The sequence below is a fragment of the Cheilinus undulatus genome, linkage group 20 (genome assembly GCF_018320785.1).
Source record: "Cheilinus undulatus linkage group 20, ASM1832078v1, whole genome shotgun sequence".
Taxonomy (NCBI): Eukaryota; Metazoa; Chordata; class Actinopteri; order Labriformes; family Labridae; genus Cheilinus; species Cheilinus undulatus.
This window is the reverse complement of record NC_054884.1, coordinates 10,703,919-10,728,880: the sequence shown is the minus strand read 5'-3', so window position 1 is coordinate 10,728,880 and position 24,962 is coordinate 10,703,919.

The window sequence follows — 24,962 nt, the reverse complement described above, 5'->3', positions numbered from 1 at the left end:
GGCAGAGAACCACGGCCTCAGACTTGGAAGTGTTTATTCTCATACCAGCCACTTTGCACTCAGCTGCAAACCCTCCCAGCCGAGGAAGTCAACCACACCATCATCTACGAACAGCAGAGATGAAATTCTAAACTCTCCGAACTGGAAACCCTCCTCACTCTGTCTGCATTATAAAAAATCCTGTCCAAGGCATTTGTTGTCCTATTTAGTTCCATGTAAACCTTCAGAGTATTTAATAACAATAAGAAAGGATTTTGGTGAGCTTTATTGTGTTAAATTATCATTGAATCATGTAAAATATATACATGAAATTACATGCAGAATCTGACGCGTTTTTTCAAACATTTACTCTTCATGCATAAGATCATTGTCTTCACCTCCCTGTCGAAGGCAGATTCATACCCTCTGGTTCTAGTTAAGGATACAAATATGACTCCTACAGTGGGCTTTGGATGATTATCAAACTCTATTTTGCCACCCGTCTTGTGGAAAAATCCTCTGCTGTAAGCTATATTGACTCCACTGGTTGAGTTTCTGCAGCCGCTGAGCCAAGACTTCTTCACCACAGTGATTAGTTGCCACCTCAAGTATAATTGAAACACTTAGGAGTGCTTGTCACAGCCAGCAAACTTCACAAGACCTTTTTCTTAATGACTTTGCTGCCATATAAGAAGTAGAGAAAATATCAGAGTGGACATTATAAATGACAAGGCTCATAATTTTTTGAGTTGAAAACAGTTTTTTTTCCAAAGAGTATAATTTCTCAATATTCATAAAGTCACCTCATTATGGTGGATTTGCAGCCAGAGATCAAAAGGAGCATGTCGAAGCTCTGTGTCCCACACACGTCAGCCTGGTTACTAATATAGACGCCAAACAAAGTACAGAGTGTGAAGGGAGAAAAAGTGAATATAGAAAATTATTATAATTAGGTGTTAAAGCACAAATATTAAAGTGAACATGAGACTTTATGTTCCATGAGGAGTTCTTCTAAAATTTATTCTAGGAGAAATTATATTGGAATAAAGGCCATTTACTGAAAATATCCCAGCTCATCATGCTGCAGAGTTTTTAACTATGTCAGGATAAATGCATTTTTCTTCTTTGCTGAGAGTGAGAGAATATAGAAACTCTTACACTTGTCCTTTTAATATGATGCTTAATTCAGCTTTCATATCACAATCAAACAACCAGCAATTACACAGTGCATTCAGGAAGTGTTTAGACCCCTTCACTTTTGAAAATTTTGTTATCTTACAGCCTGATCCTATAGTCTGAAAAAAAGAACAATAATTTCTATCTCTGTTAATCTTCAATCAGTAGCCCATGATATATATCAGAGTAGAAACCAAGCCATGAAGTCAAAGGAACTGCCTGCAGAGCTCAGAGACAGGATTGTCTCAGGCACAGATCTGGGGAAGGCTACAAAAAGTTCTGCTGGACTAAAGGTTTCCAAGAGCACAGTGGCCACCATAATTTCAAACGGAAGAAGTTTGGCACAACCAGGATTCTTTCAAGAGCTGGTTGCCCAGATAAACTGAGAAATCAGTGGGGGAGGACTTTAGTAAGAGAGGTGACCAAGAACCTGACTGAGCTCCAGAGATCCTGTGTGGAGATGGAACAAAATTCCAGAAAGACAACAGTCTCTGTAGTCCTCCTACATCTGGGCTTTATGGCAGAGTGGCTGGACAGAAAGACTCAGTGCAAAACACATGAAAGCCCTTTGGCTTTCATTTGTAGTTTGTTATAAGCTCCAAGCAGGCTTTTTTGTGTTCTGCAATGAGGAGAGTCTCCTGTCATAGAGCCCAGATCAGTGAAGGGCTGCAGTGATGCTTGTCCTTCTGGAACTTTGTCCCATTTCCACACAGGATCTCTGGAGTTCAGTCAGAGTGACCATCAGGTTCTTGGTCACCTCTCTCACTAAGGCAGGGGTTCTCAATGATGGGGTCACGAGACACTGAGAGGGGGTCTCCAGATGCCTTAAAAACCTAACAACATTTTTAACCCATTTTTATCACCTTTTCCCACTGATGTTGCCAATTTTAACACATATTTGCAAATTAAAACCCGTTTTTTGTCCATTTTAAACCCTTTTCATCAATTTTTTCTGCCTGTTTTTGCCACTTCTAAAACAAATCTTGCCACTCTCTGCCTATTGTTGGCTCTGTTGACACATTATTGCCACTATTAACCCCTTTTACCACTTATTAAGCCACATTTCACAATTTGATATGCCCAATTTTGCCAGTTTCTGACTCTTTCTGCATCAGCTATCCATTTTTTTTGCCAGTTTATATCAATTTTCATCCCATTTCACCAAATTTCCCCCTATTTTTGCGACTTTACACCATTTCAGCCACTTTTGAATTCCCTTTTACCACTTAATATGCCCTTTATTGCTTTTTTAACCCATTTTGCCATTTTTTAGTTATTTTTTTTCCACTTTAATCTAATTTTTAGAATTTCTAACACATTTCTGCTACTTTTAAAATCTAATTTCACCACCTTTCCCACCATGTTTTGCCATTATTGACCCATTTTAGCGGTCTTTAACGTATTTTAATTCTGTTTTTAACAAAAGGATATACATTTTTAAGAGGGCTACTTACTACACATATGAATTAAAATGTGTTTCTTTGATTAGAGCGGTTATTATTCAGGTTAAATATAAAACACCACAGCTTAACTCAACAATGGACCATGATTTTGCTGGCCCCCAGTTCTCCTGGGCCCCAAAAAGCGCCCCCATTTTCCCCCCTAATGGGTGGCCTTGTCTGCACATGAGCATTCTTGAATGTGCATGGCTGTGTTCAGCCACCTTCAGGTACAGTGGGGGTCCCCGGTCACTGGCATCTTTATTTTGGGGGTTGCAGACTGAAAAGGTCGGGAACCGCTGCACTAAGGCCTTTCTCCCCCAGTCTCTTGATTTGGCAAGATCTGGGAAGAGTCCTGGAACTGAACGTTCCCAAGAGCACAAACTTCAGTTTTGTTTTATCTATTTATTTATTTATTGTGGAAAGGGAGAGAGCAAGCGCATATGGATGATAGAGAGATTGTATTTAGCAATTTGGAAAAAATAAATAAAAACATTAGTCCTTATATGATTTGGTTTTGCTGTAAAAGAGTGTAAAGAACACTGTAGTGCCTAATGACAGAATATAAACAGCTGGGATGTACATAGTGGTCAGTTACATCCACACTTCCTCATTCTCCTCACATGTCTGTTGAATGTTTGGTGTAAAAGTTTGTCTATTGTAGTGTGAGCTGCTGTTAATTCTAATGGAAAAAATACAGAACAAATCGAGTATTCAAATGTACTTGATAAAACACTGATTTACACAACGGGAAGTGTAAAGCCATACAGAATGACTTCTCACAGCTAACTGACCAGTGACTGATTTCCAAACATAATAGTTTAGTAATAATGTGTTTAATGAAGCAGTGGCACCAGTGGATGGTCGGCATGTTTTTCCTTTTTTCCAGCCTCTGAGTCACACATAATGCTCTCATCTGCCAACAGCTGGAAAGATTATGTTTTTCTTTTTCTGTCTCAATCTGTCATTATGGTGTTGGTGATCTAAGTGCAAAGCCACAGGTGTGCCACTTGGATAAATGCACTCAACAAGGGGTATTTGTACCTGCAATTATTAGTGCAAATTCCCTATGAAGAGGAGAGAAGAGAGGTTATTTGCAAAAAAAACATAGTGAGTCTACCCCTAAGTCTTTAGATTAAAAGGACTTTAGTGACATTTTGAACTTTTAAAGCTACGTTCAGACTGCAGCTGAATGTGACCTGGATCTGATTTTTTTGCTCATATGTGACTAACATCTGATTTTTATCTGACAGTGTGAACAGCACAGGTCACATTGAATCTGACCTTTTTGATTTCAGATTCAGGCCACTTTGGCTACGCTCACACCGCAGGCCTTAATGTTCAATTCTGATATTCTTCTCAGTTCTGTTTTTTTTGATTGGCTGTTCACACTGCAGTCAGATTCCAACAGATCAGATACTAATCGGATTTAGAACCACATATGAAAGTGGCCTGAATCTGATTCAAAAAGGTCAGATTCACTGTGATTTGCGCTTTCCACAACATGAAAAAAAAAGAATCAGATATGAGTCACATATGACTGAAAAAAATCTGATTAAGGCCACTTTTAACTGCAGTGTTGACGTAGCCGTTCATATGTAATTCTCAATCAGATTCGTATCTGATCGTTTGGAATTCGACTGCAGTGTGAACAGCCAAACAAATAAACTTGACCCAAGAAAAAAATTAGAATTGAGTTTTACGGCCTGCGGTGAATGTAGCTTTAGTCTAGTTTTACTCAACATAAACATTTTAGTACAGGTTAAGTCAATAGAAAGTATTTCAATATTAGCCCTTAATTCAAGACATTCATTATCTTTAAATTGATTTAATTACTCAAATTGTAATAATTATAAATGTAAACATTCATATTTATGCACTATAAATACTTTAATATGACATATTTTGATAAAAATGATACCACAGTGCAAAGCCGTCCGTAAGGGAGGATAAAGGGAAGAGCCCATGTCATGGAGGGGCCCATGGTGGTTGGCAAAGACATGGTCTAATCTAAATTTAAGCAAATGCTAACCTTTTATTTAAACTTTTATGCCCTTTATCACTCATTCAGCAACTAAAAAATAAACATTTTATCTATCATTTCAAATGTAAGGCCCATTTTCTTAAAATTGTATGCTTTTATTTCATAATACTAATGTGTTGGGCTCTTTGGACTAAAACAGTAATGGCAGTGTGTATAGCCAGTTTTTTTCAGTCCACTCCAAAGCAGATTGGAGCCAGTCTCTGGATGTATATGTTGACCAGGGGAGCTAGTGCTAATGGGACAGATCCCTGATGCTTCTATTGATTATTCTATCTATCATTAAATGGCATCAGGGGAGGGCTGGCTTGGGCCTGGAGAGATATCATTGATTTTGAACATCCAGCTGTCTAGCACTAACATTTAAGTCTCATTTTAGGCTCCTTCATGAAAACTGAACTTCATCTTCTTCAGTTTTTCCTGAAAGATCTATTTTTTAGCTAGTCTAGTTCTTCTCCTGGAAAAGTCAACAAACCCTTTTAGTCGTAGATTTAGTTGGCAAAAATAACAAGGGACCTCTGTTTGTAGTAAAACCTTTTTGGGTGGCTTGGTTTGACTCTTTGGGAATATTTAAACAATGGTCTTAAGTTTTTGGCCATAAAGAAAGTTAAAAATATTTAAAATGACTGTGTGTCAGCCTCCTTTTCCCCTAGGTCAGATGCTGACGGTTTATTTGGAGAACTAGAGTTATTGTGCAATGACGGACAGGCCAGACTAAGAGGCAGGCCAAATTTGACATCCTCTATTACATATTAAGACTAATTTAATATTTTCATCTCATATGACATCATGGATGAGTCACCTCTCCTCCGCTTCCTCCTGCTTCAGCTTCTCAGGGTGAAATGGGAAGTGTAGCCCCCTAAAAATGCTCTCATTCACAGAATATTTGCCTGGGGTGCTCATCAGGACAGGGAGGAGGACAGACGAGCCCACTATGTTTCTTTTGGCCCCAAAACCCCATCCTCCATCCTCCCCATTCTCCTCCCCCTTTTTCCTCCTTTTGACTTGTTTTCATACTGCTGGCTGGAGCTGAATGACCATTCATGCCTTCTGCTGCTGGATATGGATGCCTATGTTTGTGTTTGTGAGTCGGAGGGCTGTGCCATCCCCTCTTCTGGTGTCTGCCAAGCCATCTACTCACAAATCCACCAACCCACCCACTAGACCCCACACTGGTCGGGATCCTGTGCCATACCTCCCTCATAGAGAACCACAGTCATGCCACTTCTGCTCACATCAACACCACTCAGCCCAGAGTGACAGGTCCACACGCACAAGCGCTCACACGTCCTTCTCTGTGGGAGATATCCGGTTGTCTCATGCATAAGCCGCAGCAGTGCCAGATGAAAGACGGATTTCTCCTGGAGTCAGAGAGGAAACTTCTGCATGGCAAATTTATGGCTGCAAATCACTACAATTTGCCAGACTTTACAGCGTAAAAACAACAACTGACATCTGAGGGCAGTGGACCACATGTGCTCACTCATGCAGCACCTGGGCAACTTGCTGACAGAGGAGTCATCACCGTCATGAGTGAGAGAAAGAGACAGACAGTGTGATGAGAGAGACTTTCTAAAGCAGACACTGGAATATACATACACTACGTCTGGTTTCACAGATGGTGCAAATATTCAAGGTGAAGTTTTTCACATCCAAATGGTGCAAAAGGCACAGAGGGAACTAATGTATGCTTCAGCTTAAAACCCGTCTCATCCTCACTAAAAACTATTCTGAACAAAGAGTAGTACACAGTATATTCTGCAGTGTTAAATTAAAACTCAGCACATGGCCTGTATTTTTGATAGAAAAGCCTGAAAAAGTGATTTTTGCAAAATATGTCCCCTTTAAAGATCCTTGAGCATCAGAACAATCCTCCAACAGCAGTCGATAGCGTAGTATTCTTCAAAAAAGGCTGCTCCAGCATCCCTTCCTTGGTTTTAAGAAACAGCAGAATTCTTTGACAGGTAGTGCTCTTTAACACTGAATACTCAATGTAACCATCTTGATACAGGAAGTGACTAACCTGGGTAACAACTTCACCCATAGTACAATGTTACTTAACATCAAATTTAGTTATTTATTCAACCTTTATCGAACCAGATAAAGACCAATTAAGACAGATCTCTTTCATAAGGGTAACCTTGCCAAGCGGCAACCTCCGGTCCTCAAAAGTGAAACCAATGCGGAAATGTGTCCACCTGAGGCTGGCTGCAGGAACACCGGAAGTCCCGTACACACGTTAAAAGCTATTCTTACACTAGAAATAAACTGTTTTACAGCCTGGTTCAAAAAGCCAAAGGTGTCTAATTAGCTTATGTCTTTATGTTCTTTCACTGTACAGGGGAGGGGGGGTGTTAATTTTTTTTTTAACCACAATCATTTCAATTAAATTCAGGAAAAACCTCACTGCACACCGACTGGCGTGTCTCATTTGGTTGATAGGCAGACGTTATGCTTCTGTCAATCAGAATGCCAGCTAGCTGACATAAAATCATAACAATTATAAAGTTGCGTGGTCTTTTCTCAGCTCAGTAGTAAACAATAAACTCTGCTATTTCTCCCAAGCTTTGCAGATAAAATCTGCTATGGCAAAAGTTCCTTTTCTGAAACAGAACTCCAGTTTTTCATAATCATCAAACCAGAAAACATCTGCATTAATCAAGGACATTTTCCTAAAAAGTAAACCCCTTAAGTCATCATAAATTGGACAGTAAAACAGAAAAAGGCAACATCTTAAACCAATGAAACACATCTAAACACTCTCCCCAAAGTCATGATGGGAAAACTCTGCCTACATATCCCCAGATTTGAATTGTAAGTGGGCAGAGCTTAGATCAATCATCTCTCTACAGAGTGAGATGGATTAACACTGTCTAATGACTTCAACACTTAGGGCTATTTACCTCAGATTGGAGTTAAAAATACACTTTGAGAGTTAAAATCAATGATGAAATGCTGAAAACTGAGATATCACCTCTCCAGGCTTTACTGCAGAACAACTGGTTTAAGAAAATTGACATTGTTACATTTAACTCCTATAGAGTTGAATTTCACACTTTAAAATTGTCTGCATTGATCCACACTAAATACAGTTCAATCTACACTTTTGAAAGAGTTAGATATTTTACACTATGATGAGTTGCAGCAACTTTTTTGATAGTTCTGATTAAACTGCTGCTTCTCTATAGCACCATCCAAGCTAACTGCTACTATTGCAGTCAGCGTTGTATACACCAGCTTCCAGAACGACTAAACCCCGGCAGTGATGATCGCACAGTCTTAGACGTCTTTTTTATGGTGAAAAAATATTTTAGTGTGGCTGTTTGCTCTTGTTTTAATAAAGAAATGTGGTCCAGTTCTGATAAAACTGCTTCTACATCCGAGCTGACTGCTACACTGGAGGCAGCTATTGCTAATGGCTCAGGAGTACGACTAAACCCCGCCCGTAGCTACCGCCTTGTTTTCCCCAAATTACGCTGATTGGCCAGGTCTGTTTTTGGGTCTTGCACAAATGTGTGGTTTGGAGCTTTTTAACAATAGATTTACCTGAAGACTGTCTGAAAAATCCATCTGCTTTGCGAGGTTTACGCTATTAAGACCCAACATTAATTCTTAAGCGGTGTTATTTTTGAACAGGATAAAGTGTACATTTGAGAACAGCGACAGCAACAAAACAGCGACTTACAATGACTATACTCACAGTCCGCAGATACTGATGATGATGTATACTGATAGCATAAAATATACACAATGAAAAAGTAGGCCGTAATGTTTGTTTTACTTAGTAATAGTCACTATGTTCTCAATGATATATTTACATCTAAAAAGCTATGACATAACTGTAAAAGAAGCTTAATGCAGGGCTTCAGTGGTCAGATGATCCAGGCTTTATCAGGCTGAGGTCATACAGAGATTTTCAATGTGCATGTCACTTTATCTGGGGAAAACCAAAATTGAGCTCACCCACAATGTTACTAATAATCCAAAATTGCACAGAAAAGCTGCACACGCACAACATCAGCAAATAGGTCCAAGCTGATCCAGGAAGTCAGCCAGAGTTCACAGTTTGGGTAATAGTTTTGGACAGTTTGTAGTTAAAGGTTTGGTCAGCACTGGCGTTATCTCCATCAGATTTTCCTAAACACTGGGTTTAACTGAAGGTTTGTTTGTGGGATTTTTGCCCATATGACGGCCATTATTGTTCCCCCAGGCAATCATCAGGAGCAAAGAGACTGCTGACAGAAACTTTTATGCCCTCTTTCTAGAATGGTTTACTATGATATTAGTCTTATTAAACAGAAGTTTAAGAGTGTCCTTAGGGGCCGGGACACTCTTTAACTTCTGATCTATTTCTGGTGTTGATCCGACTGGTTGATGGGCATTCATAATAAAACGTTTCCTTTGTGCATTATGTAGTTTTGTGACATACTTAAATCCCTAAAAACCAAAGCTGGTGACCCTTTATTTCTGTTAATTCACAGGACAGCTGAAGTGCCCATGCAGTTCACTATAATAAGCTCTAAGACTCATAAAGTCATCATAACGTCATTAAAGAAAGCAAATTAATTCTGTGTGATCACAAAACAAAAGTTACCGTAACCTAGATCAGAGAATCTGAAACAGTCAGTAGGCCTTTATTCACTGAATACGTCCATCAAGTGAAGATCCAGTCACTCATTAACCAGTATTCCTGGCTACCATTACACCATGAAGATAAAAGAACACTCTAAGCAACTCAGAGTAAAGGTTACTGAAAAGTATAAGTCATAGGATGAGACAAAACAATTTCCAAGGCACTGAACATCCCCCGGAGGTCAGTTTAATCCATCACCAAGAAAAGGAAGGAATACGGCACATGTGTAAATCTGCATAGATCAGGCCATCCTTACAAAGCGAGTGACAATAGAAGAATGAGACTAGAGAGAGAGGCCACCAAGACACCTATGACTACTCTGAAGGAGTTACAAGCTTAGGGAGCAACAAGATCTGTACCCTGGATTCAACATCAGTCAAATCTTTTGGAGAGCGACAAAGAGAAGAAAATTCTTTCAGTTTTTACTGGAGTTCACCGAAAGACATGGGAGACTTCATGGTCAAGTTAAAGAAAGTTCTTTAGTCAGATAAGACCAAAGTGGTGGTTTTTAGCCACCAGACAAGACGCTATGCCTGACACCAAACATCCCTGCACATGAGCACAAACACACTATCTCCACTGTGAAGCACGGTGATGGCAGCATTATGCTGTGGGGATGCTTCTCAGCAGCTGGCCCTGGAAGGCTTGTAAAGGTGGAGGGTAAAAATAAGCATCAAAATATATGACTGTTCTGGAGGAAGATCTTATTGAGTCTGTAGGAGAACTACGGCTTGGAAGATTTATTTTCCAGCAAGACAATGATCCAAAACATAAAGAAAAGCTTCACAGACATGCTTTAAAGACAACAAAGTGAATTTCTGGAGTGGCCAAGTCAAAGCCCAGATCTCAATCGAATAGAGAATTTGTGGCTGCACTTAAAGAGGACTGTTCATGCCTTGATCCCCGTGCAACCTGACGGAAATTGAGCAGTTTTCCAAAGAAGAATGGAGTAAAATTGCAGTGTCCAGATGTGCAAGCATGATTGAGACCTGTCCACACAGACTCAGTGCTGTGATTGCAGACAAAGGTGAATCTACTAAATGCTGACCTCAAGGGGTGAATATTTAGGCCACCCTTTATTTTGCATTATACATTTTTATTCAGTTAACATGACCTTCTAGAAATTTTTGACTTCTACTTTGACATGAGCTTTTATTTATTTATTTATTTTGTAACTTGTTATTGGCACTGTACATTCCTTATACCAGAATTGCACTACAACACTGCTCAGGCTCTGAGCTCCAACACAATATTTCATCCTTTGTGACTGAACAGTTGATAATCTTATTTGTGAATCAATCTAAGAACTGAAGATACACATCATCCCCTGATTGTGTACTTACAGACAGCAGAAAACAAATTAAAGAGTCGTGATTTTGATGGAAAGTTGTCTTTTCAGGGACAATAGTAACTGATCTCAGAACTTCTACTTCATTAGAAGAACCCCAGTAGCTGCTAATTCCCAGAAAGGCCTCACAGATTCTATGAAGAGTGGTAGCGTCTCGCTCGGCCTCCCTGCTGTCTGCGCCTCTCGATAGATGTCTGCTTGACCCGGTGCCACGAGGCTGTCAGAGCCACACATGAGGACGTGCTCATTTATCATCCCTCTGCAGACAGTGGGGCTGATGACTAACCGAGGTAATGAGCTGCTCTCGGCCGTGCAAGGGGCTTCCCTCCCGAGATCCAACTAGCATGTGCAGGATCCAAAACCACAAGAACCCCAACAAAACCCCACACAGCACCACCCCCATGTGGCTCCACGCAGACAAGGCCAGCAATCAGCGTGATGGATTTCAGCCCTGACGCGCTTTTCCTCAAGCGGACCAATTAGGAAAATACTTTTGAGGTTGTTTTTTCTTTCTTTTCAACAAAGTTAAGCTCTCATTGTGTTGTGCTGTCTGATCCAGAGTTTGCTGTTTTGAAGTGTAGGCCAGAAGATGGATGGACGTAAAGAAGGAAATTTAGTTTCATTATGGTTAGGTATAAAGAGTTGGGGAAATCCCTTAGCACACAAGGAAAGTAAGAAAACAGAGATCATGATGGGTGCTGAACAACTCTGGAATCAAAGGTGCTAAAAGACTTGAAAGCTTGCAGACAGGCTAACACAAAGTTATGAAAAACGACTTCTTTGTCCCATCCAAGAGGAGATTTCCACTACTTACCTACTAATCATATGAAAACATGTCCCAGGGAGCCTTCAAAGCTGAGGCCCAAACACTTTCAGGACCAAATGTCAGTCTGTGACCGTGTGACGGATGAGTCTGAATGTCTCCCATGAGGAGAGCTTTCATTAGTAAATGGTGATCGCTCTCCTCAAGTGTTTTTGAGATGGCAATTTTCTCCAAGCAGGTTGTTTTGGCAATTCCTCCTCTGAGGTCTCCGTCTGAGAACAATCATCCACAATGTGTTTGTCAGTTATTTGAAAAATTGACAACAGGCTCAAATTGTAGCCATTATTCACAACTCAGACTTCTGGAGCAGCTGTATTTTAGACGCCAGACATGATAGCGTTTTTATTTGTGCCATTCAGAGACGTCTCCAGCACTAGGTGCTTGAAACAGTGCCTATAAAAAAGTACTTTTATTGATTTTATAAATCAATCATAGTCAATGTAATTTGGCCTTTTGAGAAGAAAAAACCCTCTTTAATGTAGAAGTGAAAACAGATTTCTACAAAGTAATGCCAATTAAATAAAAATATAATGTAAAATAAGTGACTGCATAAATGTTCACCCCCTTTAAGTCAGTGTTTAGTAGAGTCAGCTTTGGCTGCAGTCAGTCAGTCAGGTTTTACGGGGATAAGGCGTGAACAGCCCTTTCCAAGTCCAGCCACAGATTCTCTATTTAATTGAAGTCTGGGCTTTGACTCGACCACTCCAGAACATTCACCTTGTTGTCTTTAAATTTCTGTGCAGCTTTCGCTGTACACTTCAGGTCATTGTATCGCTGAAAAGTAAATCTTCTCTCAAGCTGTAGTTCCGCTGAATTAGATTTTTTACAGAACAGTCCATTTTGACTTTTTTTCCCCCACCAGTTTCACAAGCCTTCCAGGGCCAGCTGCTGAGAAGCATCCCCACAGCTTGATGTTGCCACCACCGTGCTTGACAGTGGAGATAGTGTGTTTGTGCTTATGTGCAGTGTTTGGAGTCCGCTGAACATAGAATCTTGTCTGATGGCCAAAAAAAGCATAATTTTGGTCTCATCAGACAACTTGACCATGGAGTCTCCCACATGCATGTTGGTGAACTCTAATCCAGATTTAATCAGTTTTCTTCAACAGCAGCTTTTCCACTCTCCCATAAAACTCTGACTGGCAAAGAACCAGAGTAACAGTTGTATGCAGAGTCTCTCCCATCTCAGCTGCTTGGTCTTGGTGGCCTCTCTCACTAGTCTCCTTCTTGCACGGTCACCCAGTTTGTGAGGATGGCCTGATCTAGGCATGTGACATGTGACGTACTCATTCCATTACTTGGTGATGGATTAAACCAGGGGTGTCAAACTCAAGGCCCGGGGGTCAAATTCAGCCTGTGGTACAGTTACACCTGGCAAGATCACATCCTATTCTTATTATAACTGACCCAAAAATATGAGGTCTGCAGATTCCCTGCAGTATAAAAAATGTAAACTTAACCTTGATGATATCAAATATCCTTAAGTCATAAAAATGTGACAAAATAAAGAGTAAGATTAATAAGAAAAAAAGAAGTGTGGAAAAAAAAGTTCATTTGTGTTTTCATTTTATATTTTCAAATTTTGCATTGCATAATTATGACTTCAATTGATTATTTGGGCTTTTATCTCATACTTTGACCATTTTCAATTTATTATTTTGAATTTTTGTCTCATATTTGAACATTTTCAATTTATAATTTATGATTAATTTGCCTTTTAAAAGCAATATTTTAACATCTAATTTTGTGTTCTGACCTTTCAAGTAAGTTAGACTTTTTATTTCAGATTTTATGCCTTTTAACTTATCATTTTGACTTTTTAAATCTCTAAATCGTTTTTCATCAGTGCTGATTTTTTCCCCCATGATTTATTACTGGTGAAAATGAGGTTGACAGTTTGGTTAAATGTGGACCTTGTTAGGCCCTCAGGTTAGACCTTAATTCAGGATACGGCCCCTTCTGTGATTGAGTGTGACACCCCTGGATTAAACTGACCTCTGGGGGATGTTCAGTGCCTTGCAAACTTTTTTGTATCCATCCCCTGACTTATACTTTTCAATAACCTTTTCTCTGAGCTGCTTTGAGTGTTCTTTTGTCTTCATGGTGCAATGGTTGCCAGGGATACTAAATGATGAGTGGCTGGACCTTCCAGACACAGCTGTCTTTATACTACAATCACTTGATCACTGCATTCAGCTGATCCCCATAATTGTGAGACTACTATCACTTATTTTGCCTTGTTTTTGAGTTAACAGTACTTTGTAGAAATCCGTTTGCAATTTGACATTACAGAGGTTTTTCTTGTAAAAAAACAAAAACAAAAACAAAAAGCCAAATCATATTAATTGTGATTAATTTTTAAAATCAATAAAAGGGCGAAACATCCAAGAGGGGTAAATACTTTTTATAGGCCCTGCAAGACCAATACTTCTCAAAGAAATTTAGACTTTACTTCAGTAAAATAAAAGTACTGATTTAGTACCCCAGTATACAAAAACTATTCTATCACAGTTACATTTACTTACCACCACTGAACACTCCATAGCAAGAAGAAAAATGCATCATAGCCTTCCCTAAGGACGTCATCCTTTTAACCTTTCTTCATTTGAAACCAGAGGGTGGTTTTAGGGAGGTTAGAAAGAAGTCGTAGTATGTAGATTGGGGTGATTAGACTCCGAAAGATAAGGGAAGAAATGATATGCAGCTACATGACACTACCAAGAATGCATTGCACAGAAATTTCAGCCTACTTGTGAAACTTTTCGACAAACTTCCTTCAAAATGCAGCGATCTGGTGTGTTTCTTCGTATAACATAAAAATAAACAACTTTGTTACTCTGATGTCATTGAGCCTGAATGTGTAGGGCCCTTTAAGACAAATCTGATGTGGTTACAAGTATTTTATAAAGTGCTGCTGATCACTTAGATGTCAGTCCCTCAGCCACATATATGAGAGGAACACTCCTTTCCAATAAATCAACCATTTTGGTTTAACCTTGCTAACCAACACGTTGTTTATTCCCTCTAAATTGGATGATTTTCCCCAGTAGGTGAGCCGTGTTGTTTATATGGCCAAACATTTGCCTGATTTTGTATCAAGCCTCAAGTGAATATTGAATACTAGATGAATAGCTCCATTTTTGATAAAGTGAAAAGCATGACTCTGTCCTTAGCCAGCCCTAATATGGACCCCTTCCTGACCGGTGTTTTCATAGTGCACCAATTTTAAAGGCAATATTGTGAAGTTCTATATAAGGCAATGTCAATCCCTCTCTCCTGGTGGTAAACAATGTAGTCAGAACAATTTAAAGACAGGAAATCATTAACTCTTTAGTCCATTTTTTAAACACTGACAGGAAAATTTAAAGAAAGCATCACAATGTAAGCACTTTATCTTGGAATTAAGATTCCATCATTACAACTTCATTTATTTCCCCTAGTCATCAATCTTGTACACAGAAACTTCACAACATGATGAAAGCAACGACACCTGACATTTTCCCATGTCGGCAGATAATAACCTCTGAATGAGGTTATTTCACCTTTTAGTTTCCTTTTTTTGTTTAGTTTTCATTCATTTCAATACTGTGCTGCTAGTTTAGTTTTTATTCACCTTAAATGGTTCATTTTTGTTTAGTTTTGATCAGTTTCAGTGTGAGTTTTTGTTCAGTAATACTTATCAGGAGTGACACCCAAAAGACCTAAAATGATCATTGTTTGAATCAGGCCTGCCCACAGAGCTGGCCCAGAGAAACCCAGAGGACAGGCCCTCACCAGTTGTGCTTCAGTGATGATGTCATTGCACACGTGTTGGATCAGCACAGTGCTAGCATCCTGGCTAACAGTTCCCTCATTTTGGAGCTGAAAAGTGTTTAAAACTATTATTGAGTCTTGATGTTGAATTTCTATATTCATGCCACTTTTTAAAACCTTTTCACCACTTTTTCCCCGTCTATTTCTGCCACTTCTTTAGCCACTTTGAACATATTTGTTGCTGCTTTTTGCCACTTTTTGTACCTTTTGCCCTATTTTGACAATTTTTCTACTTTTTTCCACTTTAATCCAATTCTGCCCATCTTTGATACTTTTTCTCACTTGTCACCAATTTCCACAATTTCTTTTTGCTCATTTTTGCGACTTTTTTTTGCAACTTCTCGCCCATTACCACCACTTCTTTTTGCCTCTTTTTATTCACTATTTCTGCCTCTATTTTCTCCATGTTTGCCACTTTTTATGACTTGTGACCTAAGTAACTACTTCTTTTTGCCTCTATATACCACTTTTTTTGTCATTTATTTATTATTTTTCCCCCTTTCCCCCCATGATTCCCATTTTATATGCTACTTATTATCTATTTTCACCACTTCTTTTTGCCCTTTTTGGCACATTTTTTTGCAACTTGCTGACAAATCTTTTTTGCCCCTTTTTGTCCATTTTTGCCACTTATTCTACTTTAAACCTTTTTTTGCCACTTGTCAAACATTGATAACATTTGTTTTTGTTGCTTTCTGGTCATGTCTTTTTTGCCCCTTGTTGGCTATTTTTACCCTTCTTTTTAATACTTCTTTTCCACTTATTCATTATTTTGCCACTTTTTTCCCATGTTTGCCACTTTTTTGCCTAATTAACCATTTCTTTTTACCACATTCTTCCCCTTTTTGCCCATGATTCTGTTAAAAGAAAATGGAATTGATGCTTTCATTATACAACTGCATAAATAAATAAAAAATAATTTTCGTTGTCTTATTAAAGTGAATATTTCATTAAGGTTACAGATAAAATGTGTTTATCACAGCTTAACGTTACAGTGAACAAGGATTTTGCTGACCACCATGGCTCCTGGTTTGGCTGAGTCCCAGACAGCTCTCCCCTTATGGACGGTCTTGGTATGAAGTCTTGACCAATCAAATCCAGCAGTTCTACACTCCCCAGGCTTGGACAGCTGGGTAAAGGGTTGGATGGTCAAACTTATTTGCTTGAATAGTAAAGTATAAAGTAGTTTTAGTCACTGGTGTTATGCAAGAAAATAAATAAACCCCATTCTTTCATGTCTGCACACAAACTTACTGCCACTCTGGCACGAGTTCACAAGTCAGTGTTCAAGTATCCCTTTAAAATGTTTAGGAAAAGAACCAGCTTCTAACCAGTGCTAATTTTCAACTAAAATATGATTAAAACTGTTAACTACCAAGGACAGGACAAGACCGAAAAATATTAGATGATTAAACCTTAAGGAATAGTTGGTTTGACTTTCATCAAAGAGCCTAAAATCTCTGTGCTGTCTGCTGGACATTCCTAATCCATGATATTTCTCCACTGTGCGTATAATTGGTAAAAACACAAGCAGAGATGAGGCGTTCAAACTATGTCAGCAATGTCTTCACTCTACTCTGGTGATAGTGCATTACTCAGTGATTTATAGATCTACAATATGGCTAATTAAATAATTACAAAGCAAATATGTGTTTGATAAAAAGTAAGGACTAAAATAAGAACTCTTTATTGACTAAAACTGGCCAAAGATATTTTTGAGTTTTTGTTGACTGAAACTAGTCCAGTGGTTCTGGTTGGGTATCTGGACCACAATCACCTCCTAATGAGAAAAAGGGACCCACATTTGATTGATTTAACAGTGATAGTACAAATTAAAAAGAGTACAAAGTACCTCATTACAGAAGAACATACATGCTTACATTCTCTTTTACTCCATTTTCCCAGACTGCATAGGAATTCTGTAATTTCTCTGGAAATTTCCTGATTCCATCCATCCATTTTCTTCCGCCTATCCAGGGTCAGGTCGCAGTAGCAGCACGCCAGATGAGTCAACCCAGACATCTCTCTATGCCAGCTCTTCCTGGAGGATTCAGAGAAGCTCCCGGGCTAGATGAGATACATAACCCATCCATCGAGTCGCGGGTCTACCAGGGGGACTCCTCACAGCTGGACGTGCCCAGAAGACCTCTACAGGGGGGCGTCCAGAAGGCATCCTGATCAGACGCCTGAACCACCTCGACTGGTTCCTTTTCCACCTAGGTAGCAGCAGCTCTGCTTCAAGCTCCTCACCCTCTCTCTAAGGCTGATGCATTTTGGGTAAATCAACATTTTTATCCAGGGAAAAGGAGATGAATGATTTGAAATCTCGAGATAACAACCAAAATTTCATCAACTTAGGAAAACATCAGAAATGTATGCATTTACTTTTGTCCACTTTATGTACTCTTTAGACTTTTTGCCACAGATTTTGTTTCCTGCACACTGGAGTAGGAATGGGCAGTAATACAGTAATACTGGGGTATTAAAAAATAGCCATGGTATTGCTGGAGACCCACTAGAGAGGGCTTTGTGAGCCACTTTTGGGTCCTGACCAGAGCCACCCTCGATGTTAGCCACCTGGCCCACCTGTTGACCAAGACTAAATTTGAAATAGCTGCAGAAATTAACACTGTCCCTAATTTATGCAGTGAACAACTTCCTCCAAAATTAAAATCACTGTGCCTCTTTTAAAAATTTTTTGCCGCTTGTTGCCCATTTTTGCCTCTTCTTTATGCCACTTTTGACCCATTTTCCTCTTTTTTAGAACATTTCATTAAACAAAGTTTTACCCGTATTTGTTTTTGCCCCCTTTATTGCTGCTTTAAGGCCTATTTTTGCCACTTGTTTTTGCTACTTTTGATCACATTTTAGCCCACTTTTGGCAACTTTTAACCTATTTTTATGCTTTTTACCCATTTTTACCACTTCCTAATGCCACTTTTTTAGAACATCTTGGCCTCAGTAAACCCATTTTTTGGCCCTTTTCTTTTTTGCAACTTTTTTCTGCCACAATTTTCTGTTTCTTTTTGCTACTTTCGATCACATTTTTTCTCATTTTGGCCACTTTTAACCTTTTCTTCTCCACTACTCATCCAATTCTTTTTTCTACATTTTTGCCCATTTGTTGCTGCGTTTACCCCCATTGTTGCTATTCTAACCCTTTTTGTCTGTCTTCATTATAATTCATTTTTATTTGCATTCAGGTTGTCTCAGTTTCTTTGACTTTATTTTCTGGCATCTTGATATTTTTGGACATTAAGGCCAAGTTACGGAGTCTGACATTACTTTTCTAATAGTGTGCTCACCATACTGTTAACATAGCCAATAAAAAGGTAATTCTGCTTTAAGAAAATAGTTTACATTTTGAAAAAGGCTATATTTTACTACAGTATAAATAAATCAACAAAATTATCATTATTACTTTTCTTTTAATTATCACAGCCGAAACCTTACAGAGGACCGTGATTTGGCTGGACCCCCAGTTTAGCCGGGCCCTGGAAGGCTCTCCCCTTTATTTCCATTTATAAGCAGCGTTGACTACAGTAACCGTTCCTCTGACTTCTGCCGGTTGATTCTGTAGACTGGAACTAAGTTTTAAAGTGTCTTTTATGCGCCCTTTTTTTTTTTTGTTTGGTTTCACGTTAGCTTTAAACTCAGCATGTTATTGCAGGCTTTTATTCCAAGTAAGAAAAGTACAAGAGCAGAAAGACAACATTTGTCTTGGCTCTGTGATTGTCTGTGCCCTCTCTGTACAGGAAGGCCTCCTGTTGTTTATGCCGGCGATGAGCTGAGGAAAGAGGAATCGACCATCAGGCTCTACACTCTGTCCTCGCTACTATACATCACTTCAAGAGCTACCCTAAAGGAAGAGCCATTTTCCCATCATCCTCAGTCAGTGAGGCTGTTATTCTGCATTTTAATGGACCAAATGGACTGACGACTGGCACCAGGCACCCTCCATCCTGCTCTCCTCTCCTCCCCCTCACTCTATGACTTTGTCTGTATACTTTCTCTCACTCACGTTTTCTCTCATTCCTGTTTGCAGCATGCTGTCTATTAATCACTTTTCATATCACTGTGACGTATTCCACCCCCGCTGTGGCAGCCTCCGGTGTGATTTATCCTTGAGTTGATTTTTCGTGCAGAGTGAAACTCTCTGTGTCAGTCACACACAATTCAGACACAGCGAGTTTTCCAGCCAGCCCTGAACTTTTTATTCTCTTTTCATGCGAGAGAATGGAATTAAGTCGCCGCATTACAGACTTCACTTTTTCTGGCCAGGCACATTGTTTTCCTTGGCCGCCGTACTTAAAGTCTGTTGAAACGGGCCTTTTTTTCATGTCTATAAATGGGCTCTTTTCATGAATCCATGAGGGAATGCTTGCTTTTTGAAGGGATTTAAGAGGATACTGCACCGTGCTCAGTCAGGGGGCTGAGATTTGTGCTCAACATTCACACACTTCATCATACTGAGGCTAATATGGTATGGCTGGGCTCACTGTATATGAATTGTCATGGTATTTATCAAAAATGGCTTGCCAAAGCGCTGCAGATGGGAACAACTGGAGTGGTGATGAGAGAGGTTAGTGAATTGCTTCCTGTCTCGGAGAGCCGATGAGTGAAAGAGAGAAGGAGGCAGTCAGTGCTCACAGAGCAGATAGCAGAGAAATCAACAAAACCTGCTGAGTGCTGAGAGGAAGTCAAAAACACTTAATGGTCTTTATAAATGTAAAACATCATGGTTTTATACTTTTCAGTTTCTTGACATGGCTTTTGCAACAGTGATGCAATGAATGCTACAACAAAATCAGCGTTGGCAGTCATGCACAGGGTGTCTCTGGAAACACAGGAAGTTAAAGAGCGTGCACCACAAAATGTCTGAAATCCCTGCAGAGTCAATTTAGGAAGTCTGATCATCTGTAAAGCATGCTTGTTAGGGAAGAGGAGTTTCGCTGGTTCAGGTCCCGGTTGGGTCAAATCTGAAACTAGTCTGGTAGCTGGAGAGGTGCCATGTTCCTGAGTAATGCTGAGGTGTCCTGAAGCAAGGCACCAAATCTCAGATCTTAAACCTCAACCCTCATGGGCGGCAGTCTTCACTCTGCCTGCGCCTCTCCAAGTAGCTGCCGCTACTGAGTGTAAAGAATTGAATTACCCTTAATGAAGTCATCCTCTCTATTTTAATTAATCAGACTTTTTGTACAGCACTTTTCATAAAATAATAATCTTGTATAAAGGACTTTACATACAAATACATTCAAAAAATTCCTTTTCCATGCCCAACAAGCAATAAATATGTATATGTATATATGTATGTTATATTCATAACCAGTGCTATCTCAAGACACTTTACAAAGGGCAGGTTTAGACCTTACTCTGTGTAATATTATTTAAAAGACCCAACATTAATCCACCATGCGCTCAGCAACATTCAGCAAAGTTTCTGTAGCAAGGAGAAAAAGCTCCCTTTAGTGGGCAGAAACCTACATCAGAACCAGACTCAAGTTTCATCTGCCCAAACTGTGTAGGGTGAAGAGGTAGGGAGGGAGATGCAGAGCAAGAAAAGCAAAAGAGAGAGATGCAGATATACAAAAATGGGAGATACAGAAAATAAAAAGTGGAAAATGAAGACATTGAAAAGAGTCAGAAAGAGAAGTCAAAAGAGAAGCGGCTGATTAAGAAAGACAAAAGAGGAGGAGATGTGGAAAAATGAAAGAGAAAGATGCAGAAAGAGAGAAGAGGGAGATACAGAAGGAGAGAATTGAAAGATGCAGAGAGAGAGAAGATGGAGATGCAGAAAATGAGAAGAGAAGACAGAAAGAGAGAAGAGGAACGTGCAGAAAATAAGGGAGGAAGATGCAGATAAAGAGAAGGGGAGATGCAGAAAGAGTTAAGAGGATGATGCAGAAAGAGAGCAGAAGGAGATGCAGAGAGAGAGGAGAGGGAGATGCTGAAAAAGGAGAAGAGGGAGATACAGAAATAGAGAGGAGAGAGATGCAGAAAGAGAGAAGAGGAAGATGCAGAAAGAAAGGGAGGAAGACGCAGATAAAGAGAGAAGAGGGAGATGCAGAAAAAGAGGAGAGGAGGATGCAGAAAGAGAGAAAACAAAAAGAGCATTACCAATAAATCGGACAGATCTGTCTGTCCTGGTAATAGATCCATGTTAATCTTACTGTCTTGGATATTTCTAAAAAATCAATAATAACTGAAACATATTTGATTAGCAGTGAAATCCATAAATGATAGAGGATTGCATTCTCTATAGCAATAGCAGCTAAGATAAGAAAGAAAGGACTGATACAGGTGAATAATAATTTTGAAGATAAACAGCTCTTTGATTCATTCATAGGTGATGTTGATATTTCTAAGCAGTTGTAAACCGATGGATCAACAGCAGGTCATTAAAGAGGGGGTATTATACTTTTATGATTTTTAAAACATAAACATAAAGTCACAATGTTAGGTGTCCATACTTCACGTCTGCAAATTTTCAAACTGCAAGATAAACATATGCGGCGGTAATCTTGGAATTAGAGTGTAAACTGATGAAAATGGTTTGTTGGGAATCTCTCTGAGATCTTCCCAAGACCAGATTTTGATGGAGCGAACTGATGAGGTCATCACAATAGGATCTCCTGACTGGTTTGTCTGTGCTGCCGGCAGAACGGAACAGACTGCCCCCACAAGATGAACAGAGATGAATAAATACACCGCTAAATGCAGCGAGGGATAAGTCCACCATTATCAAAGCCAGTAATACAGTAACACAGTAATTAAACACTTAACAAACAGATACGTCCTTCTCTCTCCTTCACTGCTGCTGGTTTTCTTCCCCCTCTCTCTCCAAACTATCAGGATCAGACTCCGGGTCTAACACGTATGGACGTATATCAAAATTCGCCACATTTTACTCAGTTGGACCAGTTCATTCAAAGTTTACAATTACTAGCATAGCAACATTGGCCACATTGGCACAAAACATTGAGTCCTGCCCCCGGCCAGCCTCCAGAAAATCAGCCAATCGGAGGAAATCAGGTCCGTTTTGGGGGGGGGGGGGTTAAAGAGACAGCAGTGAAAACGAAGTGTTTCAGACAGAGGTTAAAATAAGGGTTTTTCAGGACGCCAGTGTGAGAAACATGAGGAGTTCTTTGAGCTGTAAACCATGTAAAGCTACTACGTGGGTATCAGAGAGATGTGTAAAGCCTTGAAAAAAAGACATAATACCCCTCTTTAATATCCATGAAAATGGTAAAAGTATGTTTGTAGTGCAGGAAAAAACACATATTGATCATTATAATAAAACCAAAAAAAATTAAAGTAATCAAAAAATTCAAGTTGACAATTCTTAAATTGACTTTAACATTTTAAATGATAATAATATCAGATAGAAGAAGCTGATCAACTGGAAAAGCTGTAGTTGCTGGAGTTTGGTGGGTCCACGTCAGCAGGCTGTCCACTCCAACAATCAAGAGGGCTTACATGGAGGAGCTTCCATGAGGATAAAGGATTAGAGACATACCTGAATGCACAAGTAAAGGACTCGGTAAAACATGACAAACCAAAGAGGCACCATCATGAATTCATTTTGAACAAACAAGAAAGTTAAGGTTAAAATATGAAAAACCAAGATGGCAAAGAACACATTTATGACTGATGATATTGAAAGTTTACTTTAAGGGGAACCAGGCTACCTGTATCTAGCCTTTAAAGTCTTTGAGTAAAACCAAGCTACAGTAACAGGCTGGCTAACTTCACTGTTTTCTTTGCTCCCAGCTCCTTGGTAAAAGTGAATCGACTGTATTTCCCAAAATTACAAACCTAATGTGCAGCAGCTATTCTGCTGTCTATGTTTCTTATGTATTCTTAAAGTCAGAACAATCACTAGATGTTCTTCTATAGTGAACACTGGTGCCATACTCAGTGCCTCTTTAGGCTGCAGTCTCTCTCCTGGGAAGTCCAACCTAACACTTGAGATGGTCTGGTCCTGCTAGGAGAGCTCAAACTGAAAATGTCCGTTCTCATGGAACCAGAGCTCTCTAAACAAACATGACTAAAACTGATGTTTTATGAAGGTTGTTTAATGGTAAGTTGATCAGTTTTTTGAGTGTGAGTGGTTTCTGTGGTTTTGGGTGTTTCTTGCTCTCAAAGAGCAGAACGTGTGAAACGATACCGTGTTACTCAGCATTTCAGTGTTTGACTCAGCCCTCCTGTGTTAAACTCCAGCAGACTCAACGTCTCTGAGCTTGGGAAATTTTGTTCAATTACATCTTCACCCCACAATTGTCTTTGACATTTAATGTAAAACTAGGATATTTAAGGTACAGTCTTCTTTATCCTCTTAAACCCTTTCTTTAGTCAGACACTTTATGCTGGGTGTTATTTACTTGTCAATAAGCCTCTAAATAGGACAACTGGAAAAACGAGACAGAGAATTATGTTTTTACAAGCTCTGCTTTCCAGAAATTTGATTAGTTTTATACTTTTGTTTATGAAGAAATCCATTTTTATTTCTTTCTTTTGTAACCATAGATCAAATAACTGCATGTAATTTGAATGGCATCATAGTGTGACAACTATCAAAATGTTTAAATCTGCATAAAGATTTAGTAATTCTACGGTGTCTTTAAGATCATGGTTCTGTTTTAAATCCTTGATTCAAGTATTTTGAGAAGCTGAGAAAAATATGAAGAACAAACGAAAGCCCAAAAGTGCAAATGTGTCCTGCAAAAGGAAGTAAAAGCAGCCTGCAGAACAGCCTGATGAACATTTAAAGACCCTGTAAAGTGAAATCCAAAGTTTTTGTCTTAACACACTCAATATCTTGTAATATGGTTGCTGTAAACATGTGGAAACGCTGAGATCTACAGTCACGGACGAAAATGTTGACACCCCTGGAATTTTTCCAGAAAATACATAATTTCTCCCAGAAATTGTTGCAATTAACAAATGTTTTGGTATACATGTGTTTATTTCCTTTATGTGCATTGGAACAACACAAAAAATCCAAAGGAAAAAGACAACATTGACATAATTTTACACAAAACTCAAAAAATGGGCCGGACAAAATTGTTGGCACCCTCAACTTAATATTTGGTTGCACACCCTTGGGAAATAATAACTGAAACCAGTCGCTTCCTATAACCATCAACAAGCTTCTTACACCTCTCAACTGGAATTTTGGACCACTCTTCTTTTGCAAACTGCTCCAGGTCTCTCAGATTTGAAGGGTTCCTTCTTGCAACAGCAGTTTTGAGATCTCTTCATAGGTGTTCAATGGGATTTAGATCCAGGCTCATTGCTGGCCACTTCAGAACTCTCCAGTGCTTTTTCTCCAACCATTTTTTAGTGCTTTTTGAGGTATGTTTGGGGTCATTGTCCTGCTGGAACACCCATGACCTCTGACACAGACCCAACTTTCTGACACTAGGCCCTACATTGCGGCCCAAAATTTTTTGATAGTCCAGATTTCATGATTTCTTGCAGACAGTCAAGGCACCCAGTGCCAGAGGCAGCAAAACATCCTTGAACCTCCACCATGTTTGACTGTAGGTACTGTGTTCTTTTCTTTGTAGACCTCATTCTGTTTTCTGTAAACAGTGGAATGATGTGCTTTCCCAAAAAGCTCTACCTTAGTCTCATCTGTCCACAAAATGTTCTCCCAGAAGGATTGAGGCTTACTCAGGTACATTTTTGCAAACTCCAGTCTGGCTATTT